The sequence below is a fragment of the Littorina saxatilis genome, linkage group LG12 (assembly GCF_037325665.1).
Source record: "Littorina saxatilis isolate snail1 linkage group LG12, US_GU_Lsax_2.0, whole genome shotgun sequence".
NCBI classification, from domain to species: Eukaryota; Metazoa; Mollusca; class Gastropoda; order Littorinimorpha; family Littorinidae; genus Littorina; species Littorina saxatilis.
This window is the reverse complement of record NC_090256.1, coordinates 2,914,811-2,931,782: the sequence shown is the minus strand read 5'-3', so window position 1 is coordinate 2,931,782 and position 16,972 is coordinate 2,914,811. Positions and strand designations below refer to the sequence as shown.

Genomic DNA, 16,972 nt, shown 5'->3' with positions numbered 1-16,972 from the left:
GTAGGTTATTGGAACGTTTACAAAACAAAAAATTACATTGATCATAATTATTGAACTCGTTCATTAATTCATTTTCTCGATTTGCATTATAAATCTCTTAGCGCACTGCAATGTTTCAATGATATATATAATAATCGAAGAGCATTTCTAATGCAAATCAGTTTGCATCTGATGGCAGAGATGATTTCAAGATGATGGCTCAGAGATTGCAGTCTTTACCAAATGTACGTGCATTTCTAATTAGGGCGTTGAAAAGATAACATAACAATTAATTGTATTGAAGTAGGGTACGTTGATGGAGTTCGTTTAAACTTGTATGTAGCCACGGGGCGAGCACACGAGGTGCACTCCCTTAAAGGATATAATGGACAAAATATATCTAATCGCCCCCCCCCCTCTCTCTCTCTCTCTCTCTCTCTCTCTCTCTCTCTCTCTCTCTCTCTCTCTCTCTTTTCTCTCACTCCTCTCTCTCTGTCTCTCTCTTTTCTCTCTTTCTATCTCTCTCTCCCCCTCTCTCTTCTCTCTCTCTTTTCTCTCTCTCTCTTTCTATCTCTCTCTCCTCTCTCTCTTTTTTCTCTCTCTCTCTCTCTCTCTCTCTCTCTCTCGTCTTTGTTTGCAAGGACAGATTGTAAGACTAGGCAATGCCTAAAATCTCCATCCTTCTGTAATAAAGTTTAATCAATCAATCTCTCTCTCTCTTTCTCAAGGGGGGACTCACACTTGATGACAAGAAAAACTGCCCCCAGAAAAATGGTGTATTCTGATTATTATGTATGCAATGCTTTTAAGTTTTTCATTTAATATGTATGTGTAGAGAATCTGAATGCGTACTTCCTCGACCCCCGTTCCCTTCTATTCTTTTTGAAACTAAACAGCCAGTTTAAGGCCCCGTTTAACGATGCATTGCTGCTATTTTTTTTTAAAGACTTGTCGTTTGATTACTTTATGTTGAAAGGACAGGATGGATGATTAGGCAAAGCCTAAAACCTTTATCCTTATGTAATAAAGTTCTGAGTTCTGAGTTCTCTCCCTCTCTCTCTCTCTCTCTCTCTCTCTCTCTCTCTCTCTCTCTCTCTCTCTCTCTCTCTCTCCTCTCTTTCCTCTCTCTCTTTCCTCTCTCTCCTCTCTTTCTCTCTTTCCTCTCTTTCTCTCTCTCCTCTCTTTCTCTCTCTGCTCTCTTTCTCTCTCTCCTCTCTTTCTCTCTCTCCTCTCTTTCTCTCTTTCCTCTCTTTCTCTCTCTCCTCTCTTTCTCTCTCTGCTCTCTTTCTCTCTCTCCTCTCTTTCTCTCTCTCCTCTCTTTCTCTCTCTCCTCTCTTTCTCTCTTTCCTCTCTTTCTCTCTCTCCTCTCTTTCTCTCTCTGCTCTCTTTCTCTCTCTCCTCTCTTTCCTCTCTTTCTCTCTTGCTCTGGATTGCAGCTGAAATAATGGAGGCTATGAAAATTAGGGACACGCTTAAGAAGGACAAAAACACTAACGAGTACAAACTTCAGAGGAACAAAATCAGTGTTTTAGTGAAAAATTCGAAACGTAGGTATTTCGAACAGATGATTTCGAATAATTGTGATACAGCGCACCTCTGGCGTGCCATGAACGAGGTTACGCATAAGCAGCGTAAGCCGTCTTTAGCACCCTCGGTCGTGGCATCGCCAGACACGCTTAACAACCACTTCTTGTCCGCCGCGTCCCTCCTTACCCAATCTAATTCTATAGCCACACAAAACGAGTTCTCTAACCCTCTCCTTGAGAGTTTCTGTAGTGACCGGCTGCGGTCTGCTGACCAGAGCCCTATCCCTGCACTGGCAGTTCATGAAGTAGGGAAATATATATCTGACCTCAAGAATAAAAAGTCCGTGGGCGTAGACACTATTAGTACCTTCTTTCTAAAACTTTCACTTCCGTATAGTAGAGTCCCTGACGTTCTTGTACAATCTATGTATTAAAACAAAGGTCTTCCCTCTGGAGTGGAAATGTGCTAAAGTTATTCCTATTCCTAAGACGTCGGATTCTAGCGACATCAACAACCTTCGTCCTATCTCTGTTCTATCGGTGCTCTCTAAGCCTCTTGAGATGCATATCCATAAACATGTAATCCATCACATGGAAAGCCACGATCTTTTTTACCAATTCCAATCTGGTTTTCGTAAGTTTCATTCTTGTTCCACGGCTCTTGTCCGTCTCTGTGACACCTGGCTGTCGGCTATCAACGATTCCAAATTAGTTGGTGCAGTTTTCCTCGATCTGAGAAAAGCGTTTGAAACAGTCGATCACAATATTCTCATAACTAAACTAAAGTTTTATATAAACAACAGTGATACAGTTAAGTTGCTTGCATCGTTCATCACGAACAGATCCCAGCGGGTATATCTAAATGGTCAATATTCACAAGATGGTGTTCTAAATTGCGGAGTTCCTCAGGGGTCCATTCTTGGCCCACTTTTATTTAGTATCTTCATAAACGACCTACCTTTGCATATTACGAATAAAAATGTATCTTGTGAGCTTTTTGCTGATGATAGCTCTCTTCACTCATCGTCCAAAAAAATAGTTCAAGTGGAGGCTGACCTTCAGCAGGGAATCAACGACGTTGAACAGTGGTGTAGTAACAACAAAATGACCCTGCATCTAAAAAAATCCAGCAGTATGGTAGTCACATCTAGACAGTCAGAAACATCAGAGAGCGCCCCTTCTCCTCAACTTAAAACTGCACTCAGATCCTATAGAACAGGTTTCATCACACAGAGTACTAGGAATTGAAGTTGACCAGGAGCTTAGGTGGAACATACACGTTAAGAATATCTGTAAAAAGCTGTCAAGCAATCTCCATCTCTTATCTAAACTAAAACCCTTTGTAGACAAGGAGGGACTGAAAATGTTTTACGTGGCACACTGTCTATCATATATTAATTATGCCTCCACTGTATGGTGCGGTGCCAGTGAAAATATAATGAAAAAACTAAACTCCTTGCACAGAAGAGGTGCTAAGCTTATTGTAACCAATCCTTATCTGTCCACGTCAGAAAAGTTGAAGGTAGCCAATATTCTTCCACTTCAACAGCAGCTTGATTACAACATCTTAATTCTAATGTACAAGGCGCTCAATGAGCTGGCCCCACCATACCTAAATGCATTCTTGACTAAAGCTTCCGAGCGCTATGTGTCAAACAAATCTATATATATATTACCAAGGACTCGCATAGATCTATACAAAACTAGCTTTGCTTTTGTGGGACCTTCACTGTGGAACTCTCTTCCTTCGAATGTACAAACGTGCCGTTCATTGAACGCATTCAAAACCTCCCTCAGGAAACACATACTGAGGTCTTCATAAGTTACGCTGCCGGTATTGTAGCTAGCTTTGTTAATTATAATTATTTTATTACTCTGAAATATTGACTGCTGCATGCCTACATAATGCTAAATCTACCTGTCTTGGTAGGCTCACTGTGTGCTTGTTGAATGGCACTTAGTTGTGTGTATATTATTATTAGTACTATATGTGTTCCTCCTTGTGCGTCTGCGTGTGAGTGCGCAAGTGTGATTGCGTAATTAATGTTCCATTCTGTAATTGCTTTATTGATGTTCCATTCATGTATTTTCTACTACTTTTCTCATTTATTATTACTGTATGTTGATGTTTCTATGATTCTAGTCGGGCGCACGCGTGAATATGTGTTTGTGTGAATGTAAAGGGCACATTGTAAGATTAAGCCTATGGCCTAAAATGTCTACCCTTTATGTGAATAAAATGTTCTAAGTCTAAGTCTAAGTCTCTCCTCTCTTTCTCTCTCTCCTCTCTTTCTCTCTCTCCTCTCTTTTCTCTTTCTCTCTCCTCTCTCCTCTCTTTCTCTCTCTTCTCTTTCTCTCTCCTCTCTTTCTCTCTCCTCTCTTTCCTTTCTCTCTCTCCTCTCTCTCTCTCTCTCCTCTCTTTCTTTCTCTCTCTCTATCTCTCTCTCTCTCTCTCTCTCCCCCCTCTCTCTCAAGTTATAGGTGGACCACCTTCAAATAGAAGAAAAGAAAAGACAATGATTTCAGTCATGATTTTAAAAAGCTTGCTGAAAATGACAACCCCCCCCCCCCCCCAAAAAAAAATATATATATATATATATTTAAAAATAATAAAATATCAAAGTATTCTTTCTTACGTGGAATATGGTAATTTCATTATTTTCTCTCTGTTTTTAATACGTTTCTTTAGTTTCTTGTTGTGCTTCGAACAAAAACATCTGAGGCATACTTTAATTAGCCTGACTCGCACACTGATTTGTTTCATGGACTATGAATTATAGTTGGCTTTTTACAATGATTCGTGATGGCCTCTTCACCGGTTCGTATTAGGCGCCCAGGCTCTTAACATGGACAAGTTGTGTATTTTTCTGTATTTAATTTTTGACCAATTTCTAGCAATGCTTATTCGCTCCTATTAGGGTTTACGTTGAAAAAAAAGAGAGAACAGCTACCAAATTAAAAATTCTACACAGCATGAAACAAAAAGTGGTCCATAATCAGCGTCAAGTTTTGACTAAATGTTTTAACGTTGACCGGGAATCGAGATGAGGGTCTGGTGTGTGTGTGTGTGTGTGTGTGTGTGTGTGTGTGTGTGTGTGTGTGTGTGTGTGTGTGTGTGTGTGTGTGTGTGTGTGTGTGTTTGTGTATAGAGCGATTCAGAGAGAACTACTGAACCGATTTTCATGAAACTTCACATGAGAGTTCCTGGGTATGATATCCTCAGACGTTTTTTTCATTTTTTTGATAAATGTCTTTGATGACGTCATATCCGGCTTATTGTGCAAGTTGAAGCGGCACTGTCACGCTCTCATTTTCAAACCAATTTTTGGTGAAATTTTGGTCAAGTAATTTTCAACAAAGGCCGGACTTTGCTATTGCATTTCAGCTTGGAGGCTTAAAAATTAATTAACGATTTTGCTCATTAAAGTTGACATGAAAATGAAATATTTACAAACCGACTTAAAATTAATTGATTGCTTCGTATTCTTCATCAAATTCTGAATCTGAAAATATATACATATGTCATGTTTGTTCTACATATGTGATCACAATTAACGATCAAAGGTTAATTAAGTAGGCTACTTCGATTAAAAAATTTCATTCCGTGAGTTTGACAGCTTCACTAAAGTAGTAATTTCGCTTTAAGCGACTTGTTTTTTAATGTAAGCACCGGAGCTCCCCAACATGTACGTCCCTGCGTCATTTACGCACTAGAAGCCGAAAAAAACGTTCCAAAACTTCTTGGAGAGGGTCCCGCGATGCGCCAAACTTAACAACATGGTCCCGCGATGCGCCAAACTTAACAACATGGTCCCGCGATGCGCCAAACTTAACAACATGGTCCCGCGATGCGCCAAACTTAACAACATGGTCCCGCGATGCGCCAAACTTAACAACATGGTCCCGCGATGCGCCAAACTTAACAACATGGTCCCGCGATGCGCCAAACTTAACAACATGGTCCCGCGATGCGCCAAACTTAACAACATGGTCCCGCGATGCGCCAAACTTAACAACATGGTCCCGCGATGCGCCAAACTTAACAACATGGTCCCGCGATGCGCCAAACTTAACAACATGGTCCCGCGATGCGCCAAACTTAACAACATGGTCCCGCGATGCGCCAAACTTAACAACATGGTCCCGCGATGCGCCAAACTTAACAACATGGTCCCGCGATGCGCCAAACTTAACAACATGGTCCCGCGATGCGCCAAACTTAACAACATGGTCCCGCGATGCGCCAAACTTAACAACATGGTCCCGCGATGCGCCAAACTTAACAACATGGTCCCGCGATGCGCCAAACTTAACAACATGGTCCCGCGATGCGCCAAACTTAACAACATGGTCCCGCAAAGCACAGAATTTGTATTACCATGCGTACCGTCAGAACTAATGTAATCATTTGCTGGTTTCCATACAGAATGAACAAATACATTAACTCGGCTGGATTTTGAAGATGAGAAAATGTATTGCCTGATCTGCACCGACGCCAATTTACGGGGTAAATCTAACCGATATAGGGGCGGATCACATCATTTTTAAAGGGGGGGGGGTCCACATTTCTTTTAGGGACAATTCGACAACGCGAAGCGTTTAGTTGAGGGCACGAAGCGTTTGAACTTCCTAGGGGGGTCCGGGGGCATGCCCCCCCCCCCCCCCCCGGAAAATATTGATAAAAACAAGGAAAATGGAGACATCTTGTGCAATCGGAGCCAAGACACTTCCCTTACTACACCCAAAAAAGTACATTTAAGAATAAAAATGTGGATCAAAACAAGAACAATAGACTGATCTAGTGCAACCTGAGCCAATAAATTACCCAACTACTTTCCAAAACCGTCACTTAGAAGACAAAGGCCGGCTCCCCGGGGGGTCTGGGGGCATGCCCCCCCCCCCCCCCACCCCCACCCCCCCGGAATATGTTGATAAAAATCAAGGAAAAGGGAGCAATCTGGTGCAATCTGATCGAGCCATCATTTTTCCTTTATTTTAAAATGTATTTGTCTTCCTTTTTTTTCTCTCTCCTTTTTTATTTCATTTTTAGGCTGGGAGGGGGGGGTCCGGAAAGCCCGGAAACCCTCATGGATCCGCCCATGCCGATCTGACAAATGACTCATTCATAAAGGTCTCACACAACTCCAAATAGTCTTCCTGGTTTTGGGACCTAGGCAGGGTAGCCTTCCCGGAAATGCATGATGATGTCATTCGTGACTCCGTCTCTAAGCTTGCTGACTTTATATGCTTTTACACAGATGTTATTGAATTGTCCGGACAAAGTTGTAAAACCCGTCACAAGTTTGTGGACTTACATTAAAAAAAAATCATAACTTCGTCGGCATACTTAAGGGCACCTTTATTTGGACGGCGGTCACGTGACCGGTGTGAAAGAAATCTGTAATCCGAAAAGTGTGCCAGATAGCTAAGTTGAGTGCCTTTAATGTCATAGAAGGTTTGAATAAAATGACAGGGGAATGAATGTTTTAGTTGGAGTACAAAATGGGTGCAATCATATTTTTGCTAATTTCATATTCGGATGCACGAAGTAATACAATGATATCACTTTCAAAAATAAAAAATAAAAAGTATTTAACAAATGCTGCCGTGACAGTGCGTCCTCAACTTTTGCAAACAGGCAAATCCTCAACTTTTGCAAACAGGCAAATATAGGAGATCCAATCTCACCCTATGTATTTATTCTGGGTACAGAATTGTTAGCATGTAGAATTAGGGAAAACAATCAGATAAAGGGAATAGAAATAACAGAATATACGGAGTGTAAAATTAGTCAATTTGCGGATGACACATATTTTTTACTTGACGGAGAAAAAGTGACTTTTCAAACACTGTTTCAAGAGTTAGAATTATTCAAGAATTTGTCAGGGTTAAAACTTAATTATGATAAAACATGCAATGTTTGGCTTGGGAGAAAAATATAGTGAAGTAGTGTTTCTCACACACCTGAACATGTGTTGGAATCCTAACACATTTAAAATACTGGGGCTCTGGTTTACCAATGATTTGTCAAATATGGCAGAGATGAACATTAATGATAAGTTCAATGAAGCAAAAAAGTTATTTAACGTATGGTCAAAACGGTCAACAACACCGGTAGGAAGACGAAGAGTAGCAGTCCTGAAATCACTTGTATTGTCCAAACTTGTTTATTTGTGGATCATGCTTCCAAACCCACCAGATGCACACATAAGACAACTACAACAAATGTGCTTTGAATTTGTATGGGATAATAAAAGAGACAAAATAAAAAGAACAATGGCTATCCACAAGATAGAAGAAGGAGGTCTAAATATTCCATTCATTAAAGCTTATATCCTTTCTTTGAAACTTAACTGGATGAAGAAAGTTCTGAACACCACATATAATCCCAAATGGAAAGCAATACTATTAAGCAGATGTCCAAAATTAACAGAAGCATCAAAGTTTGGAGGCAAACTATTTAACGACTGTAGAGTAAATCTGTTTTGGAAAAATGTATTTGAAGCCTATGAGGAAATCCACTTCAAAATAGAGATCAATACATCCGAAGAACTGTTGACAGAACCACTTTTCCTCAATACCAAATTCAAGATTAATAATAAAGTGTTTAATTTTGTAAATTGGACTGAAAATGGTATACAATATGTCAAAGATTTATTAAAAGAGAATGGAGAGTTTCTAAGTTTTAACGAATTTAAAGAAAAAATACAAGTTGAGACATCCTTTCTGGTGTATTATGGTTGTATCAGCACGATCAAAAGTTATATGCGGAAAAATAAAATTGTTATTGAATCAACAAAATCAATTAACAATAACACGGCATTTTCTCTTTTTTTATCTGGTGGACAAGGAGCAAAAATATTTTACGATCATCTTATTAGAAAGGCTGTTAAAAGTGTCCCTAAGGCATGTAAAAGTTGGGAAAACCTCCTTGGCACTGAAATTAACTGGGATAAAATTTTCCATAAAACAAAGAAAATACAAGATGTGAAGTATCAATGGTTCCAAATTAAAATAAATAATAGGGTTCTCGTGAATAATTCAATATTGAAGGACATGGGTGTTGTCACAAGTAATATGTGCAATTTTTGTGAACTGGAAAAAGATACAGTCTACCACTACTTGTGGCAATGTGAACATGTCCAGGTTTTTTGGTCTGAGTTTGAAAAATGTCTGAAAGAAAAATGTTTTAACTGTGACAGGCTCAGACTAACACCAACACTGATATTATTGAACTATGAAAACCACATTAAAACAGACGCTGGTTTTGACTATATTTTATTAACAGCAAAGTTCTTTGTATACAAATGTAGAATGAACAAAATTCGTCCTCGCATGCAAATGTTTTTAAGAGAACTATGTAACTTATATCAAATTGATAAATATGCTCACAATATCCTCATGAAGCAAATTCAGTTTATTAAAAAATGGAACCCGTACCAACAGCTAATAACAGTTTGATGACGACTGGTGATGTTGTGATTTGCTATTACAATAGCCGTTAATGCATTTCTGATTTCGGGATATGTATGCTTTGAACATAAAACAATACCAACTGCCATGTAGCTTGTCATATGTGTTTAACTCTGTTACTGCTGCAATTTACTATCAGTATAAGTATCAATGCTTTTGTCATTGTAAATCTGTGTTTGCCTGAATAAAAAAACTGTTGAATAAAAAAAAAACAGGTAAATATATGGCGTCATCAAAAACTCTCATTGTCATGAAGTGGATTGTAGTGTGAATAAAGGAGTTACTTTTACGTATACGTGTTCTGCCCTATCTAATTACACTGACTCTTCACTCTTCACTCTAAACACTCCAAACACAGAATTTGGGAGGATACAGACTTATTATTTCCTCACACAAATTATAACACAATTCTTCACCTAAAAAAACAACATCAATACCAATCAGCTTCTCGTCCCCACCGTTCATACAATCTCTTCACAATCTCTCCATACATGTGATTAATGATATCAAGAACTATTTCAATAATAGATTACTGCACAAGGTAAAGTGTTGACAGACACTCACGAGTTCGTATCACGGCTCACTGCATGTCGTCCTTTACACATCCTTGTGCCGCTGAATCCACGTAGACGATGAATTCCCAGAAACTCTCCGTATAGATGCCAACATGCTCCTTCCACGTTTCTCCCCGAGAAACACTTTCGCCATTAACGAAAAGAACCGTCGTCTCTACGACCGGTGATGATGGAGACTCCTCCGTCCAGCCATCTGCGCCGATGTGGTCTCTCCCTCCACCATCGTCACGCCTCTTCCGTGTGAGGTCCGTCCCTCGCTCACGCATCATGAACCCTCGTCATGGAAACTCCTAAAGAATTAACCCAAGTCTTAATACAACATTCTCTTAAACCATCTCCTCTTCATGTAACATCTCTCTCATTCATTCTACATTCACATTCCGTCCACAGTCAATATCCATGAATCACTTAATCCACTAATGACACTACCATACATAGTATCATTGTCTTAAACATAACATAAATGCGTAACAACATTTATGTTCAAGAATTTCCCAATAAAAACCATAATACAATCACAACAAGAATTCTCTTAAACTTCACACTTGACTTTAGTGCACTTTGCATACACTTACATTTACATTCCAGCTATGTATTCAAGCTTCAATAATATACAACATAGTAAATTATTTACCTTTAAAACCTTTGCCGGATGCCGCTTTTGACTACACACGCCCGACGATGCGGGTTTGTCTGAACCCATACATTTGAAAGAGGGTTTTTACCGTTTATTTCTCTAACGACGGGGTGGGTTCAGGGAAACCCACAGCGCTACTTCGGTGGGTGCATCGAGTTTCTCCCTTCACCGACTTCTTGTAGGGGAGGGAGAGGGGGAGGGAGAGGGGGAGGGGGAGGGAGAGACTGAGAGAGACTGAGAGAGACTGAGAGAGACTAAGAAAGAGAGAGAGAGAGACTAAGAAAGAGAGAGAGAGAGAGACTAAGAAAGAGAGAGAGAGAGAGAGACTAAGAAAGAGAGAGAGAGAGACTAATAAAGAGAGAGAGAGACTAAGAAAGAGAGAGAGAGAGACTAAGAAAGAGAGAGAGAGAGACTAAGAAAGAGAGAGAGAGAGAGACTAAGAAAGAGAGAGAGACTAAGAAAGAGAGAGAGAGACTAAGAAAGAGAGAGAGAGAGACTAAGAAAGAGAGAGAGAGAGACTAAGAAAGAGAGAGAGAGAGAAAGAAAGAGAGAGAGAGAGACTAAGAAAGAGAGAGAGAGAGAGACTAAGAAGAGAGAGAGACTAAGAAAGAGAGAGAGAGAGAGACTAAGAAAGAGAGAGAGAGAGAGACTAAGAAAGAGAGAGAGAGAGAGAGACTAAGAAAGAGAGAGAGAGAGACTAAGAAAGAGAGAGAGAGACTAAGAAAGAGAGAGAGAGACTAAGAAAGAGAGAGAGAGACTAAGAAAGAGAGAGAGACACTAAGAAAGAGAGAGAGAGACTAAAAGAAAGAGAGAGAGAGAGAGTGACTAAGAAAAAGAGAGAGAGAGACTAAGAAAGAGAGAGAGACACTAAGAAAGAGAGAGAGAGAGACTAACAAAGAGAGAGAGAGAGACTAAGAAAGAGAGAGAGAGAGACTAAGAAAGAGAGAGAGAGACTAAGAAAGAGAGAGAGAGAGAGACTAAGAAAGAGAGAGAGAGAGACTAAGAAAGAGAAACAGAGAAAGAGACTAAGAGAGAGAGACAGAGAGAGAGAGACTAAGAGAGAGAGACAGAGAGAGAGACAGAGAGAGGGAGAGAGACAGAGAGAGACAGAGAGAGAGAGACAGAGAGAGAGAGAGAGAGACAGAGAGAGACAGACAGTCAGATAGACAGACAGTCAGATAGACAGACAGTCAGATAGACGGATAGACAGATAGACGGATAGACAGAGAGACAGACAGACAGACAGAGCAACTGACAACAGACATACAGACAGAGAGATACGGACAGATAGACAGAGAGTCTCTTGGAGACAAACAGGCAGACAGACACTGTTCCGCCGCTTTGGTAATTATGGGTGTAGCAGACCCGCGCCGTCGGCAGAGGGATAGTTACAATCACTACTACTCTTTAAAAGTATGGGTTTGCGTGAACCCGCGCAATCGGTAGTGTTTATGTTAATTAACATAATCAATAAACTTTAATGTTTTGTCATGTACACACTAAAAATGTGCAGACAGAGAGCAAATTAGGTGTGTGAGAGATACTTAAAATTTCAAAACGATACCTTTAATGGTTCCAGAGTTACAATGATTTTAGTGTGTCTCTGGGTACAGGTGAACCCAGGAAGCACGGCAAAGGTTAAGAGACCCGTCTCTTGAAAGAGTGTTTGTCCCCGACAAACTTGACAAACGCGACGTTATTAAACAAAGACCAGCTACATTTCTCATAAACACAACTCATGTCAAACTAAGGTTTTTCTCGTTCAACACACGAAACCCGTGATATCGCTTCAAACGTGTCCTAGCATATCCCAATTTAATGTTTATGGAAATTAAAATCACGACGTGCTTCACATCACAACTATCCTACTCACATCTTTGTGACACTCATTCAATAATAAAAAAAATAAAAAATGGAAATATTATTTGGAAGATTTCACATACAAGGCATCACAATCATCTTTCCAGTACTTTAAATGGAAATATTTGAACACACACACACACACACACACACACACACACACACACACACACACGCGCGCACGCACGCACACACACACACACACACACACACACACACACACACACACACACACACACACACCCTAATATCTCTAGATCTCGATCCCAGTGTACTTGGAATAAGAGATGAAAAGAAATTAATAGATAAAACGACCTCGCAAAAATAACTTCTGTTTCTGAATTTAATCAACTGCATATATTACCTTGCATAATTAATACTGCAAGCGTATGAATTTAGACTCTATATAAGTTTCCGTTCACTTGTCCCCGACTACATCCATCCACGAGAAGATCGACCTCATCACTGCCATCAGCAGCAAGTACTGTCTTCAGCAATGAAGACCATGATGGCTTGCCTGTTGGTCCTTGTCTTGGTGGCCGTTCCCTACGCGGTGGATGCCGCTTTTTCTTACTCTTACATCTCGAGGCGATACTCCAGCGACCACACTTGTGAGTATACAGCACTATATATACAATAATATATGCATATTTTTCAATGAAAAAAAGGAAAGTGGATACAAATAATGAACTAAAGATATTTCCTCCGTTCTTAAACAGATAAAGTTTAGAGAAGAAGAAAAATAAGAATAATAACACAAAAATGAGAGTCTGACTTTTGCATTTTGAGAACTTACCAAATAAAAGGTATGCAAGGAGATAGTAAAACAAGTCGCGTAAGGCGAAAATACAACATTTAGTCAAGTAGCTGTCGAACTCACAGAATGAAACTGAACGCAATGCAACGCAGCAAGACCGTATACTCGTAGTCCACCGCTCACGGCATAGGCAGTGAAATTGACAAGAAGAGCGGGGTAGTAGTTGCGCTGGGAAGGATAGCACGCTTTTCTGTACCTCTCTTCGTTTTAACTTTCTGAGCGTGTTTTTAATCCAAACATATCATATCTATATGTTTTTGGAATCAGGAACCGACAAGGAATAAGATGAAAGTGTTTTTAAATTGATTTCCAAAATTTAATTTTGATCATAATTTTTATATATTTAATTTTCAGAGCTTGTTTTTAATCCGAATATAACATATTTATATGTTTTTGGAATCAGAAAATGATGGACAATACGATGAACGTAAATTTGGATCGTTTTATAAAAAACATCTTTTTTTTTACAATTTTCAGATTTTTAATGACCAAAGTCATTAATTAATTTTTAAGCCACCCCGCTGAAATGCAATACCGAAGTCCGGGCTTCGTCGAACATTACCCGACCAAAATTTCAACCAGTTTGGTTGAAAAATGAGGGCGTGACAGTTCCGCCTCAACTTTCACGAAAAGCCGGATATGACGTCATCAAAGACATTTATCAAAAAAATGAAAACAAACGTCTGAGGATATCATACCCAGGAACTCTCATGTCAAATTTCATAAAGATCGGTCCAGTAGTTTAGTCTGAATCGCTCTACACACACACACAGACAGACACACACAGACACACACACACACACACACACACACACACACACACACACACACACACACACACACACACACACACACACGCACATACACCACGACCCTCGTCTCGATTCCCCCCTCTACGTTAAAACATTTAGTCAAAACTTGACTAAATGTAAAAAGAAAGTAACAGAAAGAAGGAATTTAACTCATGAAACTTTACATCAACATTCTTCCAGATGAAAGAAATCTCCAGACCATATTATGTTCTTCGATAAATGTCTTTGATGACATCATACCCGGTTTTAGTGAAAGTGAGGCGGCACTGTCACGCCCTCATTTTTCGATCAAATTAATTGACATTTTGGTCAAGCCATCTTCGACGAAGCCCGGTCTATGCGATTGTATTTCTGCTTGAAAGATTACAAATTAATTAATGAGCTTTGTCATTATTAATCTCAAAATTCTCATTTTAGTTGTCAATCCAACAATGATTTCATCCTAATCTTTATCATTTCCCGAATCCAAACATAAAAGATATGCCATGTTTTCTCTGAAAATGTACTCACAATTAAAGACAAGAAAATTTGCTGATTCAAATCAGCAGGTTCCCAGACATTCCTTCATGTAATTTTTAGGTGAATGGTCAAAGTGGTTTCTTCAAAAAACAGTCATGGCAGGGTGTTTGTGTGTGACACTTGTCCGAGTGCTAGCGTGAAATAGTGAAATGGTTAAATAACGCAAGTTATTTGAAGGAAAAAATCTTGTTTTGTTCCCGATCAATATTATGCAAGCGAGGGTTTTGTTTATGGTAAATATGTTCTGAAATGGACTACATGTATATATATATTATGCACACACTCAGTCATCTTGCACAACAATGCAACACATGAATAGGATTAATGGAATGACATGTATTTGTCAACAACGAATCATGGGATAGAAAACTACAAAATGTGAAAGAAAGTAGGGGAAGGGCCCTTAATATGGACCACTTTTTGTTTATTGCTAATAACTAGCTTGTTTTCGTGCAAAGAAGCTTCATTTTGTGTTTGGTAGTCCTTCTTTCTTAGGTTAACCGTTAGGCCTAATTAGAGTAAAATAGCTTTGATACACATTCAGCAAAAATTAAATACAGAAAAAATCACAAAGGGTCCATATTAGGAGCCCAGGCGCCTAATATGGACCAGTGAAGCGGCCTTCACGAATCACTGTAAAAAGCCCCCAAAATTTCAAAATAACATGATACAACTTAGTGTACAAGTCAGCCTAATAAAAATATGCTCTAGATTTATCTGTTTCGGGTTGATGAGAGCATTATTTGAAGCACACCAGGAAACTAAAGAAGCTTATCAAAAACAGAGTGAAAATAAGTGAAATTATCAACTTCCACGAAAAGAAGACTTTTTGTTGCATTTTTTTGAAATCTCGAGGGCTAGTTATAGGTTATTACCAGCAAGCTTCTTAATGAATTAATGAAAATAGCCTTTAGCTTTTAATTTCTTCGATTTGTTGAAGGTGGTCCATATTAGGGGACTCGCACATACTTTGAGATTTTGCTATTATTCTTTGTTTGCATTAGAAACTCAGGGTCAACACTGCTAAAATGCAACAAATACGATTTTAGCTGTCATATATAGCCATTTTTGTGTTATGAAAGCTTTGGCTGTGGACAGAAACGAGTCCGTTTTAGGCGGCAAATTTAGAGTGAACGCTGCCAAAAGTGAAAAAAAGCGAAAAAGCCTAACGGTTTTCAGGTTTGTGTTTCTGCAACTGTTTTGACATGTGCAACTTATCCAGAGAGGGTGAATAAAGCGAATGAAATTGTTTTGAGCGCTCTAGCGCCGTTAGTTTGTCAAAACAGGATGTGGTCCATATTAGGAGCCGGTCCATATTAGGAGCCTTTCCCCTACATTTAAACAATAAATGTAATACTGATTGTTAAACAAATGTAACATCGTTAATTGAACACCATTGTGATAATAGCACCAGTAACAAGATATTGGCAAGTGCAATGATGGTAGTATTGTAATTACATTTATTTGTCAACAACAAATCAGGAGATAGAAAATTCAAAACGGGAAAGAAAATGTTTATGTTAACAAAATCCTGAAATCAATTTTAAGTAAGATATTGCCGTCAACATGGAAAAATTGCGCGAGTGTCAATTGGTACAGTAAAACTAAACGTTTCATTGGACATTAGCGCAATTTTTTCATGCCGACGACGATATGTAGATTGTTTTATGTCACACCCACAGCTTAAAAATAGTTTGGTTTGATCGAGAAATGTTTGAGTTATGAAAATAATTATATTTATTTGTCAACAACAAATGACGAGATACAAAAATTAAAAATGGCAAAAAAAATGTGTTATGTTAACAAAATCCTGAAATCAATTTTAAATAAAATATTGTCGTCAACATGGGAAAATTGCATTAGTGTCAATTGGTACAGTAAAGGTAAACAACATTTCACTTGACATTAGCGCAATTTTGCCATGGCGACGACGATATGTACATTGTTTTATGTCACACTCACAGCTTAAAAATAGTTTGGATTGACCAAGAAATGTTTGAGTTATGAAATAATTATATTTATTTGTCAACAACAAATGACTTGACTTGACTTATTCCTGTAGGCTCCCTGTGGAGCATAGGGCCGCCAACAACAAATGACGAGATACAAAAATAAAAAATGGGAAAGAAAATGTGTTATGTTACACAGCTTAAAAATAGTTTGGATTGATCGAGAAATGTTTGAGTTAAGAAAATAGCAACTGCTTGGATTGTAAAAAAGAAGTGTAGAAAATGGAGTTTGGTGCATTTGTGAAAAACATAATTGGCATAATTATACATTTTTAATGTTAATTGAACATGATTCAGATATCATCAGCAACATGATTCAGATATCATCAGCAGCAAGTTATTGGCAAGTGAAACTGTAAACAAATGTTAAAGACAGTGGGTTTGAGAAACAGTAAAATATAGTTTGTACATGTAGTAAGAACACCTAAAACTTATCTCGGAAAGACAAAAAAACTGCGTTGCGATCAAAAATATTGCGTGGCCCACATGGGGGTCGAACCCACGGCCTCCGCGTTATCAGCACGGCGCTCTAACCAGAGATATGTATGCTCTAACCAACTAAGCTAATGGGCCAAGGGAAAGAACCGTTGTGTGCCCTATCGCATGGCGTTGAAGCGAGTTACTTCCCTCACACCTTCAATGCTTTCAAGCCACAGGAAGCTAGAATTAATGTCGCTCTAGAACTGTTTTTTGTCATATTTTTAGCGTGTGAGATCTGAGATAGTTTTTATTTTTATTATATAACCTATTATAGTGTAATTTTGC

The 16,972-nt window shown here is 38.9% G+C and overlaps 1 non-coding gene across 1 annotated transcript; it reads right to left on the bottom strand.

Moving 5' to 3' along the window:
* Nucleotides 1-16,685: 16,685 nt before the first annotated feature.
* Nucleotides 16,686-16,780, bottom strand: Trnai-gau (transfer RNA isoleucine (anticodon GAU)). Its single transcript has one exon. It is a non-coding gene; the product is annotated as a tRNA-Ile (tRNA).
* Nucleotides 16,781-16,972: the final 192 nt, after the last annotated feature.